We start from the raw sequence: 13,734 nt of genomic DNA, 5'->3' as shown, positions 1-13,734 counted from the left end.
TGACTTGCCCAAGATCACAGAAGAAGTCCAGAAACTGAACCCAGGTCTCCAGAGTCACAGGTTAGCTTCCCTCACATTTCAAATTAACCTCAGGTCTATGGGTACCAGGAAGTACTGCCCCTCATGTAAGGGTGTAACTGGATCTCCCACGTCACGTAAGAAGATTCCATGTTCTAGCACTCTGTCTTCCCTGTTGTATAGAGTTAAACTACAAGAAGAGGGGGCGGGGGATGGCCTGCCTCTTGGTCTTTTGCCAGGAGACTGAGCCCACCAGATGACCGGATGGGAAGTACCATCAAGTGCAAGAGGGGCCTGGCAAGACTCAGATGCTGAGCAAAACTGCAGCAATTTAACTCACTGAGAAAATGAGCTGTACACCGTTGGGGCATCAGCCACTACCATTCAAACTACAAGGGGAAGGAGAAATTTAGGGGACCCTCACTGAGATGGTGGGACTGAAATCCTAATGCTGACCTTCCGTGAGCTTAGCAAATGGACAGCACGGTGGTATAAGATAGCCAAGAAAGCTGGAGCTGTATTTCACTGAGGATACATGCTCTGTCAGACCCAGAGTAGTTATCCCCCACCAGGAACTCATGCCAGATTGCTCCCTATAGTGTAATTAATCACTGTCTTTCCCCAAATCAATGTTTCCAGTCCCAAGACCTCTGCAGGTTCTCCCATGCTGCTAATCAGAGGGAACAGGTTTCAAAGAGCAAGGAATCAAAAGGCTGAAGTGCACAGGGGTAGAGGTAACAGACAGTGCCCACAGTGGTTCCATAGGAACCACCCCTTCAGGAGTCCTTCTCCCTTGAGAACCCCATCTCTCAGGACTACTGCTACAAAAGAGTCTGTTGGGATGGGGGGGGGGGTGTCTCATGTTTATTTTCTCTCCTTCAGGCAGCAGCTCAAGCTTAGCAGGATGTGGAATGCCCTGGGAAAAGGGGCTGCAACATATACAGACTGATACCTGCATCTGATGAGCATAAATGCAGTTGTAAACTTCATCCTCTCTGCCTTGAAAGTCAACAAAGGGCGATGATCTTTTGGTGACCTAGCATCAATCGTCAAACAAGTTCTCTAACAGTGGCCCCGGATTCCTTCTGGGCCCCAACACCAGGGCGACAGAAGACTCAAGCATTGTTCATGATTTCTAGATTGTTGGGCAACACTAACCACTACAAGTGCTGTAAACCTTACACATTTTTCGCCCTGGCCAGCTGCCTCTCAACTGGCCAGTCCTCCACAATTCACAGCTGAGAGATGCCAAATCAAAGGGTTAGAATTTAGATCATTACTTGAACTATTCTGGACTGTGAATCACCGTATAAAACCAGAATGCTTCCAGTCAGCTCCAGAACCTCACCCCTCTCAAACAATACAGCTACTAACCTACTTCTCAGAGAGTCACTTGTATCCAAAACAGCCTCTCAGAACACCAAGACCCAAACAATAGACACAGGCCTGACAACAATACTTTTTTTCTCTGAACTCAGCCCATTTGCACAACTGAAAACCTTGAAACCACTGCAAAAAAACCCAGACCACGAGCTGCCACTGTAACCCATGCCCTTGGCTAGTGAAAGAGACTCAAGACTATCTGAGATTCTTAACAATGAAGTTTTCTTTCACTTTTGGAGAAGTAGCTCTGGATAGTTTTAAGTCACCAAGAAAAATATTCTCTGATGCCATGTTTTTTTTTCTTATTTCAGCTCCACCAACAGGGAACCATACTTAGATTTCAAATATTTGCAGTTTAAACGTTTTAGTATTCCTCCCTTTGAAAATTGCCTCTTGGGTGAGCTAATATCAAAACCTTGCTACAGTTCACACATTGTGGTATAATGTGATTTCACTTAGCGCAGACAAAAACATCAGTCAGTCAGAGATATACAATATCTCCCTTTTGAAATATTTATAAGTATTTTAATCTCAACAAGTCCTTAATTGATTCAAGATGTTCAGAAAACAGTCGTGGTGGCAATGAGACTTCACTGTAAGTCTTTGAAAGCTTGAGGAATTCTATGTTTTTTGTGGGGGAGATTACAAGGGGGATCAAAATCAACCTTATAAAGGGGCAGTGGTGGCAATCAAGGGCCCTGATTCTGCACTGTGATGCCCACAGACAGAGCTCTGGTGGGCACAGAATCCAACAATACAGCACCTCCTACACCGTGCTGAGGCATTGAGAGCCAGTAGCTATAGGGGAAAGAACTGCAACACGGGAGTTTTGACTGGTAGCTCAAGTCAGGATTCCTACAGACATTCCTAGCTCTGCCACCAACTCCAACTGTGACCTCGGTCACCTCAGTGCCTCAGTTTCCTCATCTGTAAAATGGGGATAATGATAGTTACCCACCTCACAGAGATGTTTTAACAAGTCACAAGTGAATGTTTGCAAAGGAGCGTGAGACCCTTGCATAGAAATTAATATAGATTATGATTTATAGTTGTATTGCTGCAGAGCCTAAAAGCCTCAATCAGGGATCAGGGGCTTATAGTGCTAGGCACTGTGCTAAGACATAACAACAAAGGCAGGTATCAACCTGGAGTAATATTGCAGTACAATCCTCTTCGGGGGGCTGCACAGAAAGTAAAATGACTTGTGCCCTTTATGATCTACAAAGAAGAAACGAAAGTCAATGCTACATATTTTTTCCGCTTGTTATTTTTCATTGGAAATTCATGCCTCATCTACCCTTTTCCCCTTAGAGCAGAGGTTCTCAAACTGTGGTCCGTGGATCACCAGTGGTCCACGAGCTCCATTCAGGTGGTTCATGGATAGTTCCATCTAAGGCGCACGCCAGGGCAGCTGCATACCCACCTAATTAGTGGAGCTGCACAGGCCTAGCTCCACTAATTAGGTGCCTGCACCCTGGAGAAGACGCACATGTAAGGTGAGGTGGTGGCCTTGGGGGGATTGGTGGAGCGGGCACGGGCAGTGGGGTGAGAAGAGGGGGTGGGGGCCAAAGAGACGACTTTCCCCTGCTCCAGGGCTGCGGCTACCAGGGAGAAACAGCGCTCCTTCCCAGTCCCAGCTCAGGGGCTGCTGCGGCAGGGGAGAGAGGGCACATCTATTGCATTAGAAAGGTAGGACTACTGATACTAAAGTAGTTGTGTGCTTTTAATTGTAGAACAAAAAAAGTTTATTATTAAGGTTTTTTTAATATAGCACTTTAATCCAAAGCGCTTTACAATAGTTAGCTCATGGTACAAACAACATTTGGAAAGACCATTAAGTGGTCCACTGAGACCCTCAGCAATTTTCAGATGGTCCGCAAAAGAAAAAGTTTGAGAACCACTGCCCTAGAAGAGTCTGTGAAGGTCTAGGAAACTGATAAAATTACACCAGCGAGGCCATCCAGTTAAACCTGAATGGGGAAGTGATTTTTATTCAGTGCTGCCTCAAGTTCTGCCCCTTTGTCCATCTATGTTAACTCCTATTAATAAGCTCCTCTCTTAACGCTTGGCTTTGTTAAAGATTCACCAGCCCCAAAAGTCCTCCAGAAGAACTAGGTATCAAAACACTTGGACATTCCAGATATTTCTAAAGTTAAAAAAAAACAAACCCTAGAAAAACATTTTTTAAAACCCTTTCAGGCCTTCTCTACACATTATGAAAGCCCAGTTGAGTGGCCACCTTTAATTGAGATTTCAACCAAGGACACTCCACTTGCCACAATAAATATTAAAAATAAATAAAAACATAAGAACGACCAGACTGGGTCAGACCACAGGTCCATCTAGCCCAGTATCCTGTCTTCTGACAGTGGCCAATGCCAGGTGCCCCAGAAAGAATGAACAGAACAGGGAATCATCAAAAGTGATCCATCCCGTCGCCCATTCCCAGCTTCTGACAAACAGAGCCTAGGGACACAATCCCTGCCCATTCTAGCTAATAGCCATTAATGGACCTATCCCCCGTGAATGTATCTAGCTCTTTTTTGAATGCTGTTACAGTCTTGGCCTTCACAACATCGTCTGGCAAGGAGTTCCACAGGTTGACTCTGTGTTGTGTGACAAAATACTTCCTTTTTTTCTTTTAAACCTGCTGCCTGTTAATTTCATTGGGTGACCCCTAGTTCTTGTGTTATGAGGAGTAAATAACACTTCCTTATTTAAAAAGAAAAGGAGTACTTGTGGCACCTTAGAGACTAACAAATTTATTAGAGCATAAGCTTTCGTGAGCTACAGCTCACTTCATCGGATGCATTTGGTGGAAAAAACAGAGGAGAGATTTATATACACACACACAGAGAACATGAAACAATGGGTTTATCATACACACTGTAAGGAGAGTGATCACTTAAGATAAGCCATCACCAGCAGCAGGGGGGGGGGAAGGAGGAAAACCTTTCATGGTAACAAGCAGGTAGGCTAATTCCAGCAGTTAACAAGAATATCAGAGGAACAGTGGGGGGTGGGGTGGGATGGAGAAATACCATGGGGAAATAGTTTTACTTTGTGTAATGACTCATCCATTCCCAGTCTCTAGTCAAGCCTAAATTAATTGTATCCAGTTTGCAAATTAATTCCAATTCAGCAGTCTCTCGTTGGAGTCTGTTTTTGAAGCTTTTTTGTTGAAGAATAGCCACTCTCAGGTCTGTAATCGAGTGACCAGAGAGATTGAAGTGTTCTCCAACTGGTTTTTGAATGTTATAATTCTTGACGTCTGATTTGTGTCCATTCATTCTTTTACGTAGAGACTGTCCAGTTTGGCCAATGTACATGGCAGAGGGGCATTGCTGGCACATGATGGCATATATCACATTGGTAGATGCGAAGGTGAACGAGCCTCTGATAGTGTGGCTGATGTGATTAGGCCCTATGATGGTGTCCCCTGAATACATATGTGGACAGAGTTGGCAATGGGCTTTGTTGCAAGGATAGGTTCCTGGGTTGGTGGTTCTGTTGTGTGGTTGCTGGTGAGTATTTGCTTCAGACTGGGGGGCTGTCTGTAAGCAAGGACTGGCCTGTCTCCCAAGATCTGTGAGAGTGATGGGTCGTCCTTCAGGATAGGTTGTAGATCCTTGATGATGCGTTGGAGAGGTTTTAGTTGGGGGCTGAGGGTGATGGCTAGTGGCGTTCTGTTATTTTCTTTGTTGGGCCTGTCCTGTAGTAGGTGACTTCTGGGTACTCTTCTGGCTCTGTCAATCTGTTTCTTCACTTCAGCAGGTGGGTATTGTAGTTGTAGGAATGCATGATAGAGCTCTTGTAGGTGTTTGTCTCTGTCTGAGGGCTTGGAGCAAATGCGGTTATATCGTAGAGCTTGGCGATAGACAATGGATCGTGTGGTATGATCTGGATGAAAGCTAGAGGCATGTAGGTAGGAATAGCGGTCAGTAGGTTTCCGATATAGGGTGGTGTTTATGTGACCATCCCTTATTAGCACCGTAGTGTCCAGGAAGTGGATCTCTTGTGTGGAGTGGTCCAGGCTGAGGTTGATGGTGGGATGGAAATTGTTGAAATCCTGGTGGAATTCCTCAAGGGCTTCTTTTCCATGGGTCCAGATGATGAAGATGTCATCAATGTAGCGCAAGTAGAGTAGGGGCATTAGGAGACGAGAGCTGAGGAAGCGTTGTTCTAAGTCAGCCATAAAAATGTTGGCATATTGTGGGGCCATGCGGGTACCCATCGCAGTGTCGCTGATTTGAAGGTATACATTGTCCCCAAATGTGAAATAGTTATGGGTGATGACAAAGTCACAAAGTTCAGCCACCAGGTTAGCCGTGACATTATCGGGGATATTGTTCCTGACGGCTTGTAGCCCATCTTTGTGTGGAATGTTGGTGTAGAGGCTTCTACATCCATAGTGGCTAGGATGGTGTTTTTAGGAAGATCACCAATGGATTGTAGTTTCCTCAGGAAGTCAGTGGTGTCTCGAAGATAGCTGGGAGTGCCCGTAGCATAGGGCCTGAGGAGGGAGTCTACATAGCCAGACAATCCTGCTTTCAGGGTGCCAATGCCTGAGATGATGGGGCATCCAGGATTTCCAGGTTTATGGATCTTGGGTAGCAGATAGAATACCCCAGGTCGAGGTTCTAGGGGTGTGTCTGTGCGGATTTGTTCTTGTGCTTTTTCAGGGAGTTTCTTGAGCAAATGCTGTAGTTTCTTTTGGTAACTCTCAGTGGGATCAGAGGGTAATGGCTTGTAGAAAGTGGTGTTGGAGAGCTGCCTAGTAGCCTCTTGTTTATACTCCGACCTATTCATGACGACGACAGCACCTCCTTTGTCAGCCTTTTTGATTATGATGTCAGAGTTGTTTCTGAGGCTGTGGATGGCATTGTGTTCTGCATGGCTGAGGTTATGGGGCAAGCGATGCTGCTTTTCCACAATTTCAGCTTGTGCACGTCGGTGGAAGCACTCTATGTAGAAGTCCAGGCTGCTGTTTCGACCTTCAGGAGGAGTCCACCCAGAATCCTTCTTTTTGTAGTGTTGGTAGGAAGGTCTCTGTGGGTTAATATGTTGGTCAGAGATGTGTTGGAAATATTCCTTGAGTCGGAGACGTTGAAAATAGGATTCTAGGTCACCACAGAACTGTATCATGTTCGTGGGGGTGGAGGGGCAAAAGGAGAGGCCCCGAGATAGGACAGATTCTTCTGCTGGGCTAAGAGTATAGTTGGATAGATTAACAATATTGCTGGGTGGGTTACGGGAACCACTGTTGTGGCCCCTTGTGGCATGTAGTAGTTTAGATAGCTTAGTGTCCTTTTTCTTTTGTAGAGAAGCAAAGTGTGTGTTGTAAATGGCTTGTCTAGTTTTTGTAAAGTCCAGCCACGAGGACGTTTGTGTTGAAGGTTGGTTCTTTATGAGAGTATCCAGTTTTGAGAGCTCATTCTTAATCTTTCCCTGTTTGCTGTAGAGGATGTTGATCAGGTGGTTCCGCAGTTTCTTTGAGAGTGTGTGGCACAAGCTGTCAGCATAAGTCTGTGTGTTATGCAGATTTTAATGGATTTTTTACCTTCACTCCTTACAGTGTGTATGATAAACCCATTGTTTCATGTTCTCTGTGTGTGTATATCAATCTCCCCTCTGTTTTTTCCACCAAATGCATCCGATGAAGTGAGCTGTAGCTCACGAAAGCTTATGCTCTAATAAATTTGTTAGTCTCTAAGGTGCCACAAGTACTCCTTTTCTTTTTGCGAATACAGACTAACACGGCTGCTACTCTGAAATGAGAATCCACCGCGACTCTTGATAAGTTGGTCCAATGATTAATTACCCTGTCAAAAATTTACATCTTATTTCCAGTCTGAATTTGTCTAGCTTCAACTTCCAGCCATTGGATGTTAGACCTTTCTCGGCTAGACTGAAGAGCCCATTATTAAATATTTGTTTCCCAGGTAGGTGCTTACAGAGTGTAATCAAACCATCCTTTAACCTTCTCTTTGTTAAACTAAATAGATTGAGCATGTTGAGTTTATCACTGTAAGGCAAGTTTTCTAATCTTTTAATCATTCTCGGGGCTCTTCTCTGACCCCCTCCAGTTTATCATCATCCTTCTTAAACTGTGGGCACCAGACCTGGACTCAGGATTCCTGCAGCGGTCGCACCAGTGCCAAATACAGAGGTAAAATAACCTCTCTGCTCACACTCAAAATTCCCGTTTATGCATCATCTAGCATGACTAGCCATAGGTGTCCTTCTTAAGTGAAAGCTTTGCAACTACGGCCCTTATTAAGTAGCAGCTGTTGCCATTCAGTAGCAAGAAGCCCAACTGGTTCCATGGGAACAGCCTTTTGATATGAGGCATAATTAATTATAAAGGGGAAAACAAACTTGTGGCACAAGCCTGAGACACAGACAAGTGAAGAGGAGAGAAGTTCAGCAGGATCTGCTCCCACACATACCCTCTCTCTATTTCCTCAGGAAAGCTATACCTTCCTCTTTGGCTTTTTATCCATCACACATTCACTATGGTATCCGGGCTGCAACTACACTGACCCACGTCTCGTTTTCAGTGACGAGGTTGGGGACTGACTAAGTTTCCCAGCTACAGTAACTGAGGCACAGAGAGACTGAAACACTTGTCCAAAGTCACAGCCTGACTGCAGGGCACAGCCCAAAGGGGGACAGGCCGCAGCAGCACTGCAACAGCAGCATGCTGGTCATGGTGCACTCGCACTTCATGTGTGAGCAGAAGAACAAGGTGAAGCTGCCTAAGTACTCCACTTCTTGGCTGCTCCCCTCACACCTGGAGAGAAGCAGCCATGTTAGAGAGAAGGAGGTGGGAGCAACTCAGGAACAGCGCACAAGCAAATCGTGTAGGGGTCCTAGGACAGGGATAGCAGGGGGACTGCAGGTAAGGAGTGAGATACTTGGCACACCTGGGGGAGCATCCCAGGAGTGGCAAAACACTTCCATACATATTACAACCTGTAACAGTATCAACTCTCCACCCCAGGTCAGATAGGTCACAGTCTCAGACTCACTTTCCCTTTGAAAGGACAATACTGGTAGAACATGGCCCAGGTCATTGACATTGATTCCACATTCTCCAGGAGCAGAAAGTTATTACCTTGAACCTTGGTTAATCTATAGCCCAGATGCTGCCTTGAGCTGTCCTGGGAGAGGCAGAGACAGGCGTGAGCTGCATTCCAGACAGGTGGGGGGGGGCAGCTGGGCCAGGCAGAGCTCGCTGCAGCAATCCGCTCAAAAGGAAAGGAAAAGTGCTTCCACGTTGCAGCTAGCAGTGGTTTCCATCCGTCAGCACAGAGAAAAGTGATGGGCTGAGGGGCCTCCCACGAGCCAGGAGCTTACAGCATTGCCCTGTTCCTAAAAAACAACAACAACAGACATTTCTATAGCACCCCTCCATCAGAAATCCCAAAGGGCGGGGCAAACATATACACAGGAATCAGAGCAGCACTGACATGCAGCTACCTCTCCAGCGGAACACAGCAGCGGTTTAACAGCACATAGCAACAGTGCCCAGCAATTTACAACAGATATTAAAGGAGAATTCCATAACCAATTGAAATCAGAGGGGAAATTTTAGGGAGGCAAAATTAAATTACTTAAATTGAATTTTGCAGGTGATACTGAGGTGAATAAGCCAGTTTTTGAGGAAAGTACCATTGTACCTTTAATATCCACAAATGGTCAAACACTTGATTTTACACCTTATCCACAAGATAACACTTCCATCAGCCTCCTAAATCTTCACTAGGCGTTGGGGTCAATCCTGACTTGGAATAGAGCATCCTCTGCTGAGTCACACAGCCCCTCCCTGCAGCATAACAGCCTGTAGCACCACAATGGGGTATGAACGTTTTTCCTGACTAAAGGAAGAAAGAGAACCCCTTTTGAGAGAACCTTCTCCACTACCAACACCACTTCTGGCACCACCTAGATGTTTCTTGGAGATCTCCATTCAAGCACTGATTAGGTCGGACTCTTCTTTGCTTGCAGGAGCAAATGAGTTGGAGTGGTTTCAAGCGCATGCACAGAAAACAGATTTCACTGAAAGCAAGTCTGCTTAAGACAAAAAGAAAAGGAGTACTGGTGGCACCTTAGAGACTAACAAATTTATTAGAGCATAAGCTTTCGTGAGCTACAGCTCACTTCATCGGATGCATTTGGTGGAAAAAACAGAGGAGAGATTTATATACACACACACAGAGAACATGAATCTCTCTTCTGTTTTTTCCACCAAATGCATCCGATGAAGTGAGCTGTAGCTCACGAAAGCTTATGCTCTAATAAATTTGTTAGTCTCTAAGGTGCCACAAGTACTCCTTTTCTTTTTGCGAATACAGACTAACACGGCTGCTACTCTGAAATCTGCTTAAGACAAACATTAATAGAGTCAGAGGGAAGGGGAAGCGAGAGGTGATGTTACAGCTAGAAAGCCTGATGCTTCTTTAGATGTCCAAAGTCACACACCCATAAGTGCCTTGCACACTTACAGGACTAGAGAAATAATCCAGCAATAGACCCATCTAATACAACACAATCCACGATAAACTAGAGAGGGAAAACTCTGAGCCCCAGAACAGAAATCCACTGATCCAGTATTCTTTCACTACACTGGAATTAAGCTGTGTTTATTCTGTCCATAGAATCACAGAAATGTTGGGCTGGAAAAGATCTTGAGAGATCATTACATCCACGCCCTGCACTGAGGCAGGACCAAGTAAACCTAGACCATCCCTGACAGGTGTTTGTCCAGCCTGTTCTTAAACGATTGGGATTGCTCAATTTCCCTTGGAAGCCTATTCCAGAATTTAGCTGCCCTTCTAGTTAGAAAGTTTTTCCTAATATCTAATCTAAATCTCCTTTGCTGCAGATTAAAACCATTACTTCTTATCTTTCCTTCAGTGGCCATGGAAAACAACTGATCACCATCCTCTTTACAGCAACCCTTAACATATCTGAAGACTTATCAGGTCCCGCTGAGTCTTCCTCTCTCAAGACTAAACATGCCCAGTTTTTAACCTTTCCTCGCAGGTCAGGTTTTCTAAATCTTTGATCATTGTTGTTGCTCTTTTCTGCGCTCTCCACTTTATTCACAGTTGGTGCCCAGAACTGGATACAGTACTTCAGTGGAGGCCTTCCCCAGTACCGAGTAGAGCAGGACAATTACTCCCCACATCTCACCTATAACACTCCTCTCAGTAAGCCCAGAATGGTATTAGCCTTTTTTGCAACTGCATCCCACTGACGACTCATATTCGTTTTGTGATATAGTAGAACTGCCAGATGCTTTTCAGCAGTAATACTGCCTAGCCAGTTATTCCCCATTTTGTAGTTGTGCATTTGATTTTTCCTTCCTGAGTGTAGTACTTTGCACTTGTCTTTGCCGAATTTCATCTTGTTGATTTCCGACCATCTCCAATTTCTCAAGGTCATTTTGAATACTAATCTTGTCCTCCAAAGTGTTTGCAACCCCTCCCATCTTGGTGTCATCCACAAATGTCCATGTTTACTTTTAACGACAGGGGGTAGCCAAACCTCACACATTCTCAAGCTGCAATAGCCACTCGCCAGAGGCCCAAGAATCCAACAGGCCTGCAGTAAAACAAAGGAGCCCGTGGAGCCTAAAAGCCCGAGCACATAACGAGGCCTGGAACACTCGTATCAAGATGGAGCACAGCATGCTGGGAGCTACAGCATCCAAGGGCTGCTGCTTGGGGCCTCACTTGACATTTTTGGATCCCGATTAAAATCCCAGCTACCAAGCGGGCTTGCCTGGGACTGACAGCTGGCAATGAGGCAGTATGATGGTAGGAGTCACGGGTAGGGCTGGAAAATGTGTCCTCCAAGAAAAACTAGGACAGTCCTTTGAGAAAATGAAAGCCCCTTCCAGCAAGGCGAGAAAGGAGATCCCCCCACTATCCCAGCAGCACCAACAGAACGCAGGCATGGGTGGAGAGGATGTTCTCGAACACTGACCACCTACCACAACAGCGGCAGGAAGGAAGGGCTGGGGGTGTGCGGAGTGTGTCAGGGAACACAGGGAGAGGGGAGTCTGCCCCAACACTCTCATCAACTGCCTTCCCCACAACCACCAGGGGGATACGCCCATTTCAAACCACCCCCTTCCCGCACCAGGAGGACTGGGGCGGGGGACACCCCCCACACCAACCCTTGCCCTGAGGGTGGGAAGTGGGGGTATACAGAGGGGAGCTCCCCTCACACTGCCCCTCTTCCTCACAGCACCAGTGGGTAATACAGCCTGGGAAAACTTTCTCCACACTAGATCAGCACCCCATAGCACCGGGGGAGGGGGGGATGTGCCCCTGGGGCTGTGGGGGGAGGGGAGGTGGCCCCCCCGGATCTGCCACCGGGGTTGTGGGGGGAAAGGAGGTTCCCCCCCCAGATCTGCCCCCAGTGCTGGGGGGGAGGAGAGGTTCCCCCTGATGTACCCCCGGGCTGGGGGGGGAGGAGAGCTTCCCCACACAATGGTTAGCACCCCTATGGCACTGGGGTGACGGGGGAAACTTTCCCGCACACTGACTCCTCCCACCACAGAACTGGGCAGTGGGAGGACCTCCCCCCCAGGCTGCCCCCTCTGCCGGCGACCTCCCCTCCCCCCACAGCCCCGGGGGCACATCCAGGGGAACCTCCACACCCTGGGGGAAGATCCAGGGGAACCTCCCCTCCCCCCCCAACCCCGGGGGCAGATCCAGGGGGGGGCAACCTCCCCTCCCCCCACAGCCCCGGGGCCACATCGGGGGGGCGACCTCCCCTCCCCCCACAGCCCTGGGGACACATCATGGGGGGGCGACCTCCCTGCCCCCCAACCCCAGGGGCAGACCCGGAGGGGGCGACCTCCCCTCCCCCCACAGCCCCAGGGGCACATCATGGGGGGGCAACCTCCCCTGCCCCCCAACCCCAGGGGCAGACCCGGGGGGGGGGCGACCTCCCCTCCCCCCACAGCCCCGGGGGAACATCCAGGGGAACCTCCCCCCCAACTCTGGTGGCAGATGGGGGGGCGACCTCCCCACCCCCCACAGTCCCGGGGGCACATCGGGGGGGCGACCTCCCCTCCCCCCATAGCCCCGGGGGCACATCCAGGGGAACCTCCCCCCCAACTCCGGTGGCAGATGGGGGGGCGACCTCCCCACCCCCCACAGTCCCGGGGGCACATCGGGGGGGCGACCTCCCCTCCCCCCACAGTCCCGGGGGCACATCTAGGGGAACCTCCCCCCCAACCCCGGTGGCAGATGGGGGGGCGACCTCCCCTCCCCCCCAACACAGGGGCCAGATCCGGGTAGGGGCGACCTCCCCTCCCCCCCCAGCCCGGGGGCAGATCCGGGGGGGGACCCCCCGGTGGGCTCCCCGCGCTCCGGGCGGAGGCCGCAGCCGGCTCCTCACCTGGCCGGGCCGCGGGGCGGCGCGGGGGGGCGGGTCTCTCCCCGCTCCTGTCGCGGAGGGGGGGGCTGCCGGAGCCCGGCCCGCTGGGGGAGACAATATGGCGGCCGGCGCTCCCGGGCAGCGGCGCCGTCGGAGCGGGGCGGGAGCGGCAGCTGCCGGGCCGCCAGAGGGCGCCAGAGGGCGCCCGGGCCTCGCACGCGGCCACTTCCGCATCCCGCCGGCCCGCACCATAGAGAGCGCGGGAGAGACGGCGCCGGGCCGGGGCCGCCTGGTACGTCATGGGACCATAGAGCGTTGGGCCGCGGGCGCGGGGCCGGTCCCCGGGCTGTCAGGGGCACCCCCACGCCCCGGGGGTCCGACTGGTCTCGGGGACTCAATGCCCCTATCGCCACGGAGTCCTGGCAGTGCTAGGCAGGCGCAGGGCATTGGGTCAGCCCCCAATGAGGGGGGTGCCCCCTACTGAACCCCATCCCCCCACTGCTCCTTAGTGCTGGGCTGGGGCATCGGGTCAGCCCCCAATGAGGGGGGTGCCCCCTACTGAACCCCATCCCCCCACTGCTCCTTAGTGCTGGGCTGGGGCATCGGGTCAGCCCCCAATGAGGGGGTGCCCCCTACTGAACCCCATCCCCCCACTGCTCCTTAGTGCTGGGCTGGGGCATCGGGTCAGCCCCCAATGAGGGGGGTGCCCCCTACTGAACCCCATCCCCCCACTGCTCCTTAGTGCTGGGCTGGGGCATCGGGTCAGCCCCCAATGAGGGGGGTGCCCCCTACTGAACCCCATCCCCCCACTGCTCCTTAGTGCTGGGGTGGGGCATCAGGTCAGCCCCCAATGAGGGGGTGCCCCCTACTGAACCCCATCCCCCCACTGCTCCTTAGTGCTGGGGTGGGGCATCGGGTCAGCCCCCAATGAGGGGG

General features: G+C 50.0%; 1 protein-coding gene across 3 annotated transcripts in view; it reads right to left on the bottom strand.

The window, feature by feature from the left end:
- Positions 1–13,023, bottom strand: part of LOC119851510 (casein kinase II subunit alpha-like) — a 65,830-nt gene extending 52,807 nt beyond the window's left edge. The window contains exons 1-2 of one of the 3 annotated variants that reach the window (XM_038391452.2): positions 12,820–13,023; positions 8,519–8,775 (exon numbers count right to left, since the gene is read on the bottom strand). The gene's annotated coding sequence lies outside the window, so the exon portion shown is untranslated. The remainder of the gene's footprint in view (positions 1–8,518; positions 8,776–12,819) is intronic. The other 2 variants (XM_038391453.2, XM_043509869.1) reach the window with 2 other exon arrangements.
- Between the last annotated feature and the right edge of the window lie 711 nt (positions 13,024–13,734).

This window comes from Dermochelys coriacea, chromosome 2 (assembly GCF_009764565.3).
Source record: "Dermochelys coriacea isolate rDerCor1 chromosome 2, rDerCor1.pri.v4, whole genome shotgun sequence".
NCBI lineage: Eukaryota > Metazoa > Chordata > Testudines > Dermochelyidae > Dermochelys > Dermochelys coriacea.
Note: the sequence above shows the minus strand (reverse complement) of the source record. Positions and strands in the feature narration are given on the sequence as shown.